General features: G+C 44.1%; 1 long non-coding RNA gene across 1 annotated transcript; it reads left to right on the top strand.

Annotated features, from left to right (window-relative positions):
* Nucleotides 1-12,762: 12,762 nt before the first annotated feature.
* LOC120962893 (uncharacterized) lies at nt 12,763-14,643 on the top strand. Its single transcript, XR_005754186.3, has 2 exons — nt 12,763-13,911; nt 14,089-14,643. It is a non-coding gene; the product is annotated as an uncharacterized lncRNA (long non-coding RNA).
* The last annotated feature ends 1,839 nt before the right edge of the window (nt 14,644-16,482 follow it).

Raw genomic sequence — 16,482 nt, 5'->3', positions numbered from 1 at the left:
CGTGAGTAGTGAAACTATTTCACATTGTTTTTACTGAAGGCCAAACTCGTAACTCAAATACTCTTCTCCACGATCAGATCGTAGAAACTTTATTTTCTTGTTACGATGATTTTCCACTTCACTCTGAAATTATATGAACTTTTCAAATGTTTCAGACTTCTGTTTCATTAAGTAGATATACCCATATCTGCTCAAATTATCTGTGAAGGTCAGAAAATAATGATACCTGCTACGAGCCTCAATATTCATCGGAGCACATACATCTGTATGTATGATTTAACAAATCTGTTGCTCTCTCCATAGTTCCGGAGAACGGCGTTTTAGTCATCTTTCCCATGAGGCACGGTTCGCAAGCATCAAGTGATTCATAATCAAGTGATTCCAAAATCCCATCAGTATGGAGTTTCTTCATGCGCTTTACACCAATATGACCTAAATGGCAGTGCCACAAATAAGTTGCACTATCATTATTAACTTTGCATCTTTTGGCTTCATTATTATGAATATGTGTATCACTACGATCGAGATCCAACAAACCATTTTATTGGGTGTATGACCATAGAAGGTTTTATTCATGTAAACAGAACAACAATTATTCTCTAATTTAAATGAATAAACGTATTGCAACAAACATGATCAAATCATATTCATGCTCAACGCAAACACCAAATAACACTTATTTAGTTTCAACACTAATCCCGAAAGTATAGGGAGTGTGCGATGATGATCATATCAATCTTGGAACTACTTCCAACACACATCGTCACCTCGCCTTTTACTAGTCTCTGTTTATTCTGCAACTCCCATTTTGAGTTACTACTCTTAGCAACTGAACCAGTATCAAATACCGAGGGGTCGCTACGAACACTAGTAAAATACACATCAATAATCTGTATATCAAATATACCTTTGTTCACTTTTGCCATCCTTCTTATCCACCAAATACTTGGGGCAGTTCCGCTTCTAGTGACCAGTCTCTTTGCAGTAGAAGCACTTAGTCTCAGGCTTAGGTACAGACTTGGGCTTCTTCACTTGAGTAGCAACTTGCTTGCCGTTCTTCTTGAAGTTCCCCTTCTATCCATTTGCCCTTTTCTTGAAACTAGTGGTCTTGTTAACCATCAACACTTGATGCTCTTTCTTGATTTCTACCTTCGTCGATTTCAGCATCGCGAAGAGCTCGGGAATTACTTTCGTCATCCCTTGCATACTATAGTTCATCACGAAGTTCTACTAACTTGGTGATGGTGACTAGAGAATTCTGTCAATCACTATTTTATCTGGAAGATTAACTCCCACTTGATTCAAGCGATTGTAGTACCCAGACAATCTGAGCACATATTTAATGCTTGAGCTATTCTCCTCCATCTTTTAGCTATAGAACTCGTTGGAGACTTCATATCTCTCAACTCGGGTATTTGCTTGAAATATTAACTTCAACTCCTGAAACATCTCATATGGTCCATGACGTTCAAAACGTCTTTGAAGTCCCGATTCTAAGCCGTTAAGCATGGTGCACTAAACTATCAAGTAGTCATCATATTGAGCTAGCCAAACGTTCATAACGTCTGCATCTGCTCCTGCAATAGGTCTGTCACCTAGCGGTGCATCAAGGACATAATTCTTCTGTGCAGCAATGAGGATAATCCTCAGATCACGGATCCAATCCACATCTTTGCTACTAACATCTTTCAACATAATTTTTCTCTAGGAACATATCAAAATAAACATAGGGAAGCAACAACGCGAGCTATTGATCTACAGCATAATTTGCAAAATACTATCAGGACTAAGTTCATGATAAATTTAAGTTCAATTAATCATATTACTTAAGAACTCCCACTTAGATAGACATCCCTCTAATCCTCTAAGTGATCACGTGATCCATATCAACTAAACCATGTCCGATCATCACGTGAGATGGAGTAGTTTCAACGGTGAACATCACTATGTTGATCATATCTACTATATGATTCACGCTCGACCTTTCGGTCTCCGTGTTCCGAGGCCATATCTGTTATATGCTAGGCTCGTCAAGTTTAACCTGAGTATTCCGCGTGTGCAACTGTTTTGCACCCGTTGTATTTGAACGTAGAGCCTATCACACCCGATCATCACGTGGTGTCTCAGCACGAAGAACTTTCGCAACGGTGCATACTCAGGGAGAACACTTATACTTTGATAATTTAGTGAAGGATCATCTTATAATGCTACCGTCAATCAAAGCAAGATAAGATGCATAAAAGATAAACATCACATGCAATCAATATAAGTGATATGATATGGCCATCATCATCTTGTGCTTGTGATCTCCATCTCCGAAGCACCGTCATGATCACCATCGTCACCGGCGCGACACCTTGATCTCCATCGTAGCATCGTTGTCGTCTCGCCAATCTTATGCTTCTACGACTATCGCTACCTCTTAGTGATAAAGTAAAGCATTACAGGGCGATTGCATTGCATACAATAAAGCGACAACCATATGGCTCCTGCCAGTTGCCGATAACTCGGTTACAAAACATGATCGTCTCATACAATAAAATTTAGCATCATGTCTTGACCATATCACATCACAACATGCCCTGCAAAAACAAGTTAGACATCCTCTACTTTGTTGTTGCAAGTTTTACGTGGCTGCTACGGGCTTAGCAAGAACCGTTCTTACCTACGCATCAAAACCACAACGATAGTTTGTCAAGTTGGTGCTGTTTTAACCTTCGCAAGGACAGGGCGTAGCCACACTCGGTTCAACTAAAGTGAGAGAGACAGACACCCGCCGGTCACCTTTAAGCAACGAGTGCTCGCAACGGTGAAACCAGTCTCGCGTGAGCGTACGCGTAATGTCGGTCCGGGCCGCTTCATCTCACAATACCGCCGAACCAAAGTATGACATGCTGGTAAGCAGTATGACTTATATCGCCCACAACTCACTTGTGTTCTACTCGTGCATAACATCAACGCATAAAACCTGGCTCGGATGCCACTGTTGGGGAATGTAGTAATTTCAAAAAAATTCCTACGCACACGCAAGATCATGGTGATGCATAGCAACGAGAGGGGAGAGCGTTGTCCATGTACCCTCGTACGAAAGCGGAAGCATTAACACAACGCGGTTGATGTAGTCGTACGTCTTCACGATCCGACCGATCAAGTACCGAACGTACGACACCTCCGAGTTCAGCACACGTTCAGCTCGATGACGTCCCTAGAACTCCGATCCAACCGAGTGTTGAGGGAGAGTTTTGTCAGCACGACGGCGTGGTGACGATGATGATGTTCTACCGACGCAGGGCTTCGCCTAAGCACCGCTATGATATTATCGACGTGTAATATGGTGGAGGGGGGAACCGCACACGGCTAAGAGATCAATAGATCAATTGTTGTGTCTATGGGGTGCCCCCTGCCCCCGTATATAAAGGAGCAAGGGGGAGGCCGGCCGGCCCTTGTTGGCGCGCCAGGAGGAGGAGTCCTCCTCCTAGTAGGAGTAGGACTCCCCTCTTTCCTACTCCTACTAGGAGGGGGAAAGGAAGGGGGAGAGGGAGAAGGAAAGGGGGCGCCGCCCCCCCCCCCTCTCCTAGTCCAATTCAGACCAGAGGGGGAGGGGGCACGCGGCCCCTCCTGGCTGCCCCTCTCTCTCTCCACTAAGGCCCATAAGGCCCATTACTTCTCCTGGGGGGGTTCCGGTAACCCTCCGGCACTCCGGTTTTCTCCGAAATCACCCGGAACATTTCCGGTGTCCGAATATAGTCGTCCAATATATCAATCTTTATGTCTCGACCATTTCGAGACTCCTCGTCATGTCCGTGATCACATCCGGGACTCCGAACAACCTTCGGTACATCAAAACATATAAACTCATAATATAACTGTCATCATAACGTTAAGCGTGCGGACCCTACGGGTTCGAGAACTATGTAGACATGACCGAGATACGTCTCCGGTCAATAACCAATAGCGGAACTTGGATGCTCATATTGGCTCCCACATATTCTACGAAGATTTTTATCGGTCAGACCGCATAACAACATACGTTGTTCCCTTTGTCATCGGTATGTTACTTGCCCGAGATTCGATCGTCGGTATCTTAATACCTAGTTCAATCTCGTTACCGGCAAGTCTCTTTACTCGTTCTGTAATACATCATCTCGCAACAAACTCATTAGTTGCAATGCTTGCAAGGCTTGAGTGATGTGCATTACCGAGAGGGCCCAGAGATACCTCTCCGACAATCAGAGTGACAAATCCTAATCTCGAAATACGCCAACCCAACAAGTACCTTCGGAGTCACCTGTAGAGCACCTTTATAATCACCCAGTTACGTTGTGACGTTTGGTAGCACACAAAGTGTTCCTCCGGTAAACGGGAGTTGCATAATCTCATAGTCATAGGAACATGTATAAGTCATGAAGAAAGCAATAGCAACATACTAAACGATCGAGTGCTAAGCTAACGGAATGGGTCAAGTCAATCACATCATTCTCCTAATGATGTGATCCCGTTAATCAAATGACAACTCATGTCTATGGCTAGGAAACATAACCATCTTTGATCAACGAGCTAGTCAAGTAGAGGCATACTAGTGACACTCTGTTTGTCTATGTATTCACACAGGTATTATGTTTCCGGTTAATACAATTCTAGCATGAATAATAAACATTTATCATGAAATAAGGAAATAAATAATAACTTTATTATTGCCTCTAGGGCATATTTCCTTCATATCTTTCTCTGTGTCCGATTAAAACTCCGTAACCACAAGTATTGCGTGAGTGTTAGCAATTATGAAAGACTAAATGATAGTTGAGTATGTGGACTTGCTAGAAAGCTCAGACATAGACTCTTTCTGATGTTATGATAAATTGAATTGCTTCAATGACTGAGATTACAGTTTGTTGGTTCTCAATAAAGTTTCTGATTCATACTTTGCATTGTGAATAAATTATTACTTGAGCATAAGAAATCATATGACAATATCCATATATGTTGCTGTTATGAGAATAATCATGATGCCCTCATGTCCGTATTTTATTTTATCGACACCTCTACCTCTAAACATGTGGACATATTTATCGTTATCGGCTTTCGCTTGAGGACAAGCGAGGTCTAAGCTTGGGGGAGTTGATACGTCCATTTTGCATCATGCTTTTATATCGATATTTATTGCGTTATGGGCTGTTATTACACATTATGTCACAATACTTATGCCTATTCTCTCTTATTTTACAAGGTTTACATAAGGAGGGAGAATGCCGGCAGCTAGAATTCTGGGCTGGAAAAGGAGCAAATATTAGAGACCTATTCTGCACATCTCCAAAAGTCCTGAAACTCCACGAAAGTTATTTTTGGAAATAATAAAAAATACTGGAAGAAGAATCTACGTCAGGGGGGCCTCCACCTGTCCACGAGGGTGGGGGGCGCGCCCCCCTGCCTCGTGGGCCCCCTGTTGGCCCTCCGGTGCCCATCTTCTGCTATATGAAGTCTTTCATCCGAAGAAAAAACATAAGCAAGCTTTCGGGAAGAAACTCCGCCGCCACGAGGCGGAACCTTGGCAGAACCAATCTAGGGCTCCGGCAGAGCTGTTCTGCCGGGGAAACTTCCCTCCGAGAGGGGGAAATCATCGCCATCGTCATCACCAACGATCCCCTCATCGGAGGAGGGTCAATCTCCATCAACATCTTCACCAGCACCATCTCCTCTCAAACCCTAGTTCATCTCTTGTATCCAATCTTTGTCCCAAAGCCTCAGATTGGTACCTGTGGGTTGCTAGTAGTGTTGATTACTCCTTGTAGTTGATGCTAGTTGGTTTATTTGGTGGAAGATCATATGTTCAGATCCATTATGCATATTAATACCCCTCTGATTATGAACATGAATATGATTTGTGAGTAGTTACGTTTGTTCCTGAGGACATGGGAGGAGTCTTGCTATTAGTAGTCATGTGAATTTGGTATTCGTTCAATATTTTGATGAGATGTATGTTGTCTTTCCTCTAGTGGTGTTATGTGAACGTCGACTACATGACACTTCACCATTATTTGGGCCTAGAGGAAGGCATTGGGAAGTAATAAGTAGATGATGGGTTGCTAGAGTGACAGAAGCTTAAACCCTAGTTTATGCGTTGCTTCGTAAGGGGCTAATTTGGATCCACATGTTTCATGCTATGGTTAGGTTTACCTTAATACTTCTTTTGTAGTTGCGGATGCTTGCAATGGGGGTTAATCATAAGTGGGATGCTTGTCCAAGTAAGGACAGCACCCAAGCACCGGTCCACCCACATATCAAATTATCAAAGTACCGAACGCGAATCATACGAACGTGATGAAAACTAGCTTGACGATAATTCCCATGTGTCCTCGGGAGAGCTTTTCTCTATATAAGAGTTTGTCCAGGCTTGTCCTTTGCTACAAAAAGGACCGGGCCACCTTGCTGCACTTTATTTACTTTTGTTACTTGTTGCTCGTTACCAATTATCTTATCACAAAACTATCTGTTACCTACTATTTCAGTGCTTGCAGAAAATACCTTGCTGAAAACCGCTTATCATTTTCTTCTGCTCCTCATTGGGTTCGACACTCTTACTTATCGAAAGGACCGCGATAGATCCCCTATACTTGTGGGTCATCAGCCGGGATGAAAAGAAATATACTGATCCAGATAAAGACTGGCAATGAAGAAGATAAACAAACATGCCATGACCAAGTTTAGCGACACGTTGGCCGCCTGGAAAGCAAGGGTGAAACATCGGATCATCAACAAAAAGGAACCCTACTCCGAGATTGTAAAGGATAATCCAACAATCACGGAAGAGCAGTTTGAAATATTCAAGGCGGCTTGCGATGCCGAAGCTGCCAAAGAAAAGTCTAAGAACATAAATGGGCTTCAACAGAGGAACATGGGGTGCCACCACCTCGGATGCCGTGGTTACGGCGAGAAGAGGTCCATATGGGCCAAGGAGGACGCGGAACGCGAAAGTCTGGGCATCCCAGACCCCTTGGCGGAGTATGAACATCAACACCCCACCTAGCCAATTAGCGTCGGCTGCCGTGCTGGGTGATAGCGGACGGGGTGAGGAAGAGGCTCCATTAGTTGTTGATGACGTCGCCATAGATGAGGATGAGGATGACGATGACACTCAACAATATCTCAATACTGGCACCTATGATGATGGAGGATTGATGGCTCAGCAGTATGAGTACTCAGGGTTTGAGCGTCATGAGTTGGTGCCTGAATTGCCACCTCCGGAGGCTGAACGCATTATAGATGACCTTCCGGTAGCAAAGAAGCATAGGAAGAGACCGAGGAAAGGCAACAAAGCTGCTTCTTTGATCCAGCCGCCTCAGCAACCTCGGGTTCAAGACCGTATACCTATCCCCGGTGCGGCAAATGGCATATCCCCGGTGAACCAATCCTACCTAAGGCAGCGGTAGAGGCCACACACGGCGATCTAAGGAGACTTCATGACGATGTGCCGCGGAGAGAGAAAAGCCTCATCGCCTCAGAAAATCCAGGATACCCACTCTACGTGGTTAACGTGCCGCGGCAAAGGTCGTACGTCGACACATTCCCTGCAAAGAAGTTCTTCCTTCGATTCAATTACATCTTCGACATGTTTCACTTGAAGAAGATGGATTTTACGTTTGTCCGCCTTTATGCCTTGTACATGAACTACATCATCGGGATTGAGCACATACCTTATATCTATGTCGCTGACCCGTACTTCATGCACGAGGGCTTCTTGGCAGTCTGCACAGAGCACCGTGAATACGCGAGGGACTACATCATCGATTTCATGGTCACCAATAAGGACAAGGAGACGATTCTCGCGCCTAATCATCCCCTGTAAGTCATCTGTGCGGATATCCTTCCTTCGATTTCAATCATTCGTTTGCACGGTGGAGGCTAATCAATTTGAGGTGTACTTATTTTGCACAGCGGCGGGCGCGCCGTTCTCACCATCCTTTACCCCCGATACTCGCACGCTCTTTACTTGGAGTCATCGAAGAACATGAACAAAAAGGATTACACCCACATCAAGTCTGTTCTCAACAGTGCTATCTTTTACTACGGCGTACGGGGTGGAGAGATCAAGACCAAGAAGAAAAGGGACGGCAGGCCTGCCTTCGGCCATAAGACCGACTTCTGCTGCATCCAGAAACCGAGTGATACTCTTAGTGATGGATTCTATGTCCTACACCACATGCTGGAGTACAGACGGGATCAGCAGAACCTTCGCATGTCACCTAAATCCGGCGATGCCCATATTCTGCAATGGGCAAAGAACGTAGGAGATATCCCGGATCATCGGCTTTGAGCTGAGTTCTATCACATCCAGCGCGAACTTGCCCAATTCATCATGAAGGAGGTCCTCGACAAAACAGGCCTATTCTACGAGGAAGGGAAAATGTCGCGGGAAGACGTTCGAACATGTGTAGCCGCTCAGCGCCTTGACCTGAAGCCTTTCACTAAGCTCAGGGACTATCTCCCTGACTTGGATGGATGGCACGACATGTTGGAGTGATTGTCGATATATGACAATGTGTCCGTTTAGTCCATACTTTCTGAATGACGAAACTTTGAGTTATGCACGACGAAACTTTATTTGTGATGTAATTAAACCGTCCTCCTCAACTAGCGAAGATCACTCTAGTTAGGGCATTTTGGGTACGATGAACTTTGTTATTTATGCCTATGATTTGTTGCTTCTATTTTTGCCATGTATGTATCTTTCTGTTGCTCAACTATATATGTTGCATATCATCGACTCATGTGACGATGCAGGTGCATAGATCATCGATGGCAAAGAAGTGCTACGCCAGGAGTATACGACGAGTGGCCGGAGTGTCAGGCCCAGGTGTACCGGTTTCCGGTTTCCGAGCGACAGCCAGTAGTTAGTTTAGGTTCGCGCTAATGCGAGAGAGGGATACGAACTCATGTACTGCATAGTTCCGCTCTCACTCATAGTGATAGCTCTTCTCGCGTATATCATTGTTTAGATGGATGACGATGTAGTTGCAAGAAATCGAGATTTGTATCGCTATTTTCGAGATGATGACGAGAGACCACTTTGTGTTGGATGATGATTATGATGATGACATGATTTGATGAGACTATTTGTATGTATATGCTATGATTACATTTGTATGTGTATGATATGCTAAAGATTATTGTATAGAGCCTGTTCAAATACAAAACAAATATGTAGTAAAAATAGAAACTAATAAACTAGCAGTAGCGAGGGGAATAAAGTTAGCAGTAGCGCTCTCTTACCAGTAGCGCGTCCTAGTTAAAAGCGCTGCAGCTATTAGCAGCAGTGCGTTGCACTGAAGCTCGCTGCTGCTAGCCATGTATAGCAGTATCATGGGACAACATGCACTACTGCTACATGTTAGCTGTAGCACCTTATCAGTAGCGCGGCACCCCGCACTACTGCTAGGCAAAAAACCAGCGCTACTGCTAGGCTTTTCCCTAGTAGTGTAACCGTATGCCACGCATCGCACACACATCTCTGATCTGAATCGTGTTTGATGTCTACGCAACTGCAAACAGTTCGTCTCATTTTGACCGTTTTTTAACACCATCATTTGTGATTAATGCATCGCACACAGTTTCATTGAAGAGTCTCTGATTGTAGTGTCGCGTTCGCAGCATCTTGCAGTAGTGTATACTATTGCATAGCCTGTCCTTGCTACTGTTATTGATACTTTTACCTATTATCCCAAATGCTTAGTATAGGTATGCTAGTGTTCCACCAATGGCCCTATGTTCTTGTCTGTCTCCCATGCTATACTATCAGGCCGTGATCCCTTCGGGAGGTGATCACGGGTATATATATACATACTATACATGTTACATGATATGTTTAAAGTCGGGTCGGCTCGTAGAGTAACCGTGAGTGATTCACGGGCTGAAAGGACATTTCTCCTGACGCCCCCCTGAGTGATTCTTTGTGGCGGAGCGACAGGGCAGGATGAGACCACCTAGGAGAGAGGTGGGTCTGGTCCCTGGTCGGTGTTAGTGGTTACTTCAAACTAACACACATAACGAGATTAAGTATTTGATATGAGTTGGTCGTTGAACTATACGCACTAATCGCCACGCGGGAATAGTTATGGGCACTCGGTGTCGTACGATTTATCCCGAAAGCTTTTCAGACGTCACAGTAGCATCACGTACCCGGGTGGTCCGTGTAAGCACCTTCCTTATATAAGGAGGTAGCCAGGACTGATCCCGGCCATCCTCGCAACATGCAGGAGTGCAAACGGTGATGGGCCCAAGTCCCCTGCGCACTTAGGGTGTAGACCAACATGCTGACCTCTCTGGAGAGCCTAGATAGGACTACGACATGTTGATCTTCCGAGGCCGGGCATTACCCAGGAAAGTGTGTCCGGCCAGAGTGATCGAGCATGTTGGGTAATGTGGTGCACCCCTGCAAGGAACAAATCTATTCGAATAGTCGTGTCCACGGTAACAGGACGACTTGGAGTTATACTTCGACCTCTTACAACTAAAACCGGATACTTGATAAAACACACCCAGATAAGTGACAAATACACTCGGTGATCGCTCTCTCATAGGGAGACGAGGAGAGGATCTCCGGGTATGATTATGCTACACGATGATACTTGGTACCATACAAGCTACTCTCTTCTCCTGCTTCAAGATAGTGGCTGCCAGAAGATGTAGTCTTCGATAAGACTAGCTTCTCCCCCTTTATTCTGGCATTTTGCAGTTTAGTCCACAAATAGTACCCCTTTTATTGATACCAGTGCATATGTAGTGTAGATATGATGTAAGTCTTGCGAGTACTTTGGATGAGTACTCACGATTGCTTTGCTACCTCTTGTCCCCCTATACCTGGCTGTTGCGATCAGTTGACGGAGCCCCAAAGCCAACTGCCACCGCCGACGACTACTACTACCCCAAGGGTGCCTACTACTACGTGGAGGCCGCCGACGACCAGGAGTAGTTAGGAGGCTCCCACGCAGGAGGCCTTACCTTTTCGATAGTTGTTGCTTTTGTGCTAGCCTTCTTAAGGCAGACTTGTTTACTTATGTCTGTACTCAGATATTGCTCCTTCCGATGACTTGTTTGTATTCGAGCCCTCGAGGCACCTAGCTTGTAATATAAAGCTTGTATGACTTTAATTTGTTTCTAGAGTTGTGTTGTGATATCTTCCCGTGAGTTCCTGATCTTGATCGTACACATTTGCATGTATGATTGAATCGAGGGCGTCACAGAAACATCATTATTATTCTCAACAGTTTTGTCTGTAACAGGTTTACTACAAGCATGCGAAGTTCTTGATACGTCTCCAACGTATCTATAATTTATGAAGTATTCATGCCATGTAAATAACAATTTTATATGGTTTTGGTATGATTTGCGTGGAACTAACCCGGACTGGCGCTGTTTTTAGCAGAACTACCGTTGTCTTGTTTTTTGTGCAGAAATAAAAGTTCTCCAAATGCAACAAAACTTTTTGACGAATTTTTTGGAATAAAAGAGGCACTAGAAGCTTCATGGGACGACCAGAAGGTGAAGGAGGTGAGCACAAGACACCTGGGCATGCCAGGAGGCCCAGGCGGGCCCAGGTGGGTCGTGCCCACCTCGAGGCCCATCTTCGCATGATTCCAACGCTGAAAAATCCTATAAATGGAGAAACCATCAGAAATAACCCTAGATCGGAAGTTCCGCGGATGCAAGCCTCTCTAGCCACGAAAAACTAATCTAGACCCCGTTCCGGCACTCCGCCGGAGGGGCAAATCATCACCGGTGGCCATCTTCATCATCCTGGCGGCCACCATGATGAGGAGGGAGTAGTCCACCCTCGGGGCTGAGGGTTTGTACCAGTAGCTATGCATTTAATCTCTCTCTCTCTCGTGTTCTTGAGATGGCACGATCTTGATCTATCGCAGGCTTTGTTAATATAGATGGATCATACTGTGTTTTCCCCTCTCTATCTTGTTGTGATGAATTGAGTTTTCCGTTTGAGATTTCGTTCTCACCAGATTGAATACTTTTACAGATTTGAGAACACTTGATGCATGTCTTACTATGAATACCCATGGTGACAATGGGGTATCATCTTGATTCACTTGATATGTGTTTTGGCACTCAACTCGTAGATTCCCGAGGTGACATTAGGGTAATCTATGCATAGGGGTTGATGCACGTTCTCGTCTTTGTTTCTCCGGTAGAAATCTTGGGGCACTCTTTGAGGTTCTTTGTGTTGGATTGAGTATTATGAATCTGAAACTGTTTGATGCATATCGCATAACAACTCATGGATACTCGCTGTGACATTGGAGTATTTAGGTGACATTAGAGTTGGTTGATGTCTAACATATGGTGTTATTTTAGTACGAACTCTTGGTTAGATGAGATTGATCGGAAAGAATAGCTTTGATGTGGTTTCGTACCCTACAAACAATTTCTTCTTATATTCTCCGCTAGATAGGAACTTTGGAGTGATTCTTTATCGCACTTTGAGGGATGGTTATATGATCCAATTATATTAGCATTGTTGAGCGATTGCACTAGCGAAATTACGGACCCTAGGCCTCATCCTATATACATAAGAGATTCATCCCCACTAACCTATTTATCTAAACATGCAAACTGTCCACGTCATCAACCCTGTCATCTCAGGAAAAATTGTTCCCACGTCATCACGAAAATAATCATTAGATTTTTCATCGCACCGCTATGTTAGCCCATTGGATCAGGCATCAGCTATAGCCTGACGCGGGGAAAACAGCCACGATCATCTCCACCCAGCCTCTAACATGCGCCCCGCTATTAATGCCCATTGCTCCGCAATCTTCTCCCCTTCCCATCCCATACTTTTCCTTCTCCCCTCCAGCCGCGCTCACATCTTCTACGCAAGCGGCAGCCCATCAAGCCCTCCATCAAAAATCTTATCCTGTCTACAATACGGCGCGGCGGCTGGGATCCCATCTCCAGCCAGGTGCTCCTCTGGCACGACACGACCACCGATCTGGCTCGCCTCCGTGACACTCTGGGATTCTCTTGGGCTACGCTTTTCTTGCTGGTGTGGTACCTACATCGTAAGAGGCGGTGCCCTAGTCCTCCCCTCCCGTCTATGTCTCCGTTTCATCCAAGGTAGCTCCAGCGCTGCTCCTCCACTGGCCGTCTGCGACACCCAAGCCAGCCGCAACCTCTTCTTGGGTCCACCGTCCAGACAGTTGTCGCCTTCCTTCCCCGTTCATGTGTGCCGCCCAAGCTGGCCGCACAACCATCAGCGACCCACATCGGAAGCGTCACTCCTCCTATGGACGCCACTGCAACTGCCCCATCGCAACAACAGGCCATTGCACGCATGTTGACTCTGTGTAGAGAGCTATGTTGTGGATTTCCCCCTTTTGACTATTTCCAAAAAATTAAGTGTTGCGTGTGAAGAATTTTTCATATGAGTAATCAAGATTGGTACTTGACTGTCGAAGTTTCTCTTTCGATTCCTATAATCTCTCTATTCCTCTTCGCCATAGTGTCTTTATCCATCATCTTCCTTTTTTGTTATTTTTTGGGATGTGTACTTGCACATGTGTCTCTTGATTTTGCAGCAGGCCGTACCTATTCTAGTACTGCATGGAGGTATACGCACGGATGTTTCATCTTGTGTTTGGTCATTCAAGCCCATGCTGCATTCTAATTTCTTCCCCTTCCCTTACTGTTGTGCATCAGGATGTTCCATATGCCTGCCTGTTTATCTGTATTCAACCTTCTGACCACTACATTTTTATTCGTCTACAGAGATCGATACTGCACTGTATGATGAGATGATCTGCTCAAGATTTTTATGGTTAATGTTGTCACTTTGTGATTATCTCTATACTACAATCTGTATGTTTTGGCAATAATGACAATGGTTTGTTCGTTTTATTCCTATAGGTAAACAGTGCATTCTATGCATTCCCCTATATTTTACCCAAATCAATATGACCTCACTGACGACCGATGATCTTCTCTGCTCTTGAATCAGTATCCCACATATGCATGACTAATGAAGATTTTCTCTACTCTTAAATCCGAGCGATCTTAATATTGCAAAACTTCCTTCACTTTCAGGATTGATGCTTCAACTTATCATGCATGTACTAAGTATAAAGGTTTAGTATTGCAAAACTTCCTTTACTTCCAGTCTGGTGCTGCCTCAACCTGCACAAAGATTGGGAGAAAAGGATGGCAATCAACTTCCTATGAGGCAACATGATCAGGTAGATATGCAGCCGGCTGAAGTGTTTGCTTGGTCAGGGGAGGAGAACTGCTGCATCACACATGAAGTACACAATGATCTGTTGCCATGAAGAGAGACACCCCAGATCAAGATAGTCGCAATATTTTGATGATGATTGCAGGTTACTTTTTTTTGTATTCGGTGACTGAGTCTCAATCATTCCGTTGGTTTATTGTCAAGAGTTAATTCAACATATATGCACACCCAAGAGTGTTTACAAGTATAGGCATGTGAACTGTCCAAGGAAGATGATAGTATCTGATGGAATCATCTAGCAGTTCCTGATGATTGCGCTCTCAAGTGCTATTTTCCTAATATATAGATGTAAGAATATCTCCTGCTTTAATTTTTATAACAGATTTTTATTCTTTTATTGCTTCAGTGCTACACCTATAGTCTAATTATGTCCAGCTTTTGCGGAATTAGTAAGGTTAACTTTACTTATCTCTCTACATTATCATAGTTGTTTGACACAACGTAAATGCAATTGTTTTTGGAACAAGTTATCCTGACTTCCCAAGCCATATTTTTTACAATATTAATTAGAATATAATAGACAGGATGCATGATATGCTTATGGAAAGCTATATTCAGTTATTAAACCAAAGTTCTTCACTATGCTAAGTTTAAGAATGAAAGTGCGTTATATCGACTAGGGGGGGGGGGAGTGAATAGGCGATTTTTACAAATTCGTCACTGAGGAATTTCAGGGTGAGGAAATTCCTAAGTCACGAACAACTAGCAGCGGAATAAGTACTCAGATGCATGCATAATAGAACAGAAGCACAGTCTTCATGATGAAATGAAAGCAAGCACAAAGTACAAGTAGCAAATAACCAGGATAAGCAAGCTGAAGACAAACTGACTGAAGAAATAGGATTGAGAAAATTGAGAAAGTCTTTAGTCAAAGTCTTCAAGCAGTAATGATCAAGTACGCAGTATCTGAATGAGGAAATGAAAGGGTTGAGGAAATAAAACCAGTAGCTCGGTGAAGACAGTGATTTGGTAGACCAGTTCCAACTGTTGTGACAGTCGTACGTCTGGTTGGAGCGGCTAGGTATTTAAACCTGAGGACACACAGTCCCGGACACACAGTTGTCACCGTATTCTCCTTGAGCTAAGGTCACACAGACCTCGCCCAATCACTCGTGGTAAGTCTTCAGGTGACTTTCAAACCTTCACAGACTCAGTCACTCGGCGATCCACAATTTCCTCTTGGATGCTCTAGACCATGATGCCTAACCATCTGGAGGATGCACAGTCCTCAAAGGTAACAAGTGTGGGTTCTACACAGGAACAATCTCTTCAGTGATGCTCAATCACTTTGGGTTTGTAGGTGTTTGGGTTTGAGTTTTCCTCACTTGATGATTTTCGCTCAAAGTCCTCGAAGGATGGGATGCTCTCAATGACAAGTGTCAGTTTCTCTCGGAGCAGCCAACCAGCTAGTGGTTGTAGGGGGTGGCTATTTATAGCCTAGGGAGTAGCCCGACATGATAAGACGTAAATGCCCTTCAATGATATGACCGTTAGGTGGGTAGATATTTTGGGACAGCTGGCGCGTAGCACAGCAACGATCGGAAATTTGAGCTCTCAAATTCCTCAGGGCTATCATGTTCCTCACTTGTAGGCAATCCCCACTGGCGAATTCCTAACTCCTCAGTCAGAACAAATTCCTTAGAGACCAGAAGATCTTCGTCTCTGCCACTGAAGAAATTGACTGAACTGTATGAGATTTTCAATGGCTTCACTCGAGAGGATTGGTAGGTGTAGGATTTTGAGTATGAGCATCACTTGGAAACTTTTCCTTAGTTTTACCTCGACCCGCTTTAACAGTACGGTGTTTCCTATGACTCAAGAAAGAGAAAATAAAACTACGAAAACAAAAGTCTTCACGCTTCATGTTCCTCACATGAATATCAAGTCTTCACGGTCACATCAATTTCTTCACTATCAAAGTCTTCAGAAAGCCAAAGTCTTCAGTTGAAGACATTCATTTTTAGGGGTCGACTTTCTCTGTAAATATCAAACTCCTCATAGACTTATAGACCTGTGTACACTCACAAACGCATTAGTCACTTAACCTATAAGTCTTCAATACACCAAAATCACTAAGGGGCACTAGATGCACTTACAATCTCCCCCTTTTTGGTGATTGATGACAATATATGTTAAGTTTTCAACGGGGATGAAGTGTAAATACTGATATTGAGGAATTTGATTGAAAG

This window comes from Aegilops tauschii, chromosome 4 (assembly GCF_002575655.3).
Source record: "Aegilops tauschii subsp. strangulata cultivar AL8/78 chromosome 4, Aet v6.0, whole genome shotgun sequence".
Lineage (NCBI taxonomy): Eukaryota > Viridiplantae > Streptophyta > Magnoliopsida > Poales > Poaceae > Aegilops > Aegilops tauschii.
This window is presented reverse-complemented; position numbering and strand designations above follow the sequence as displayed.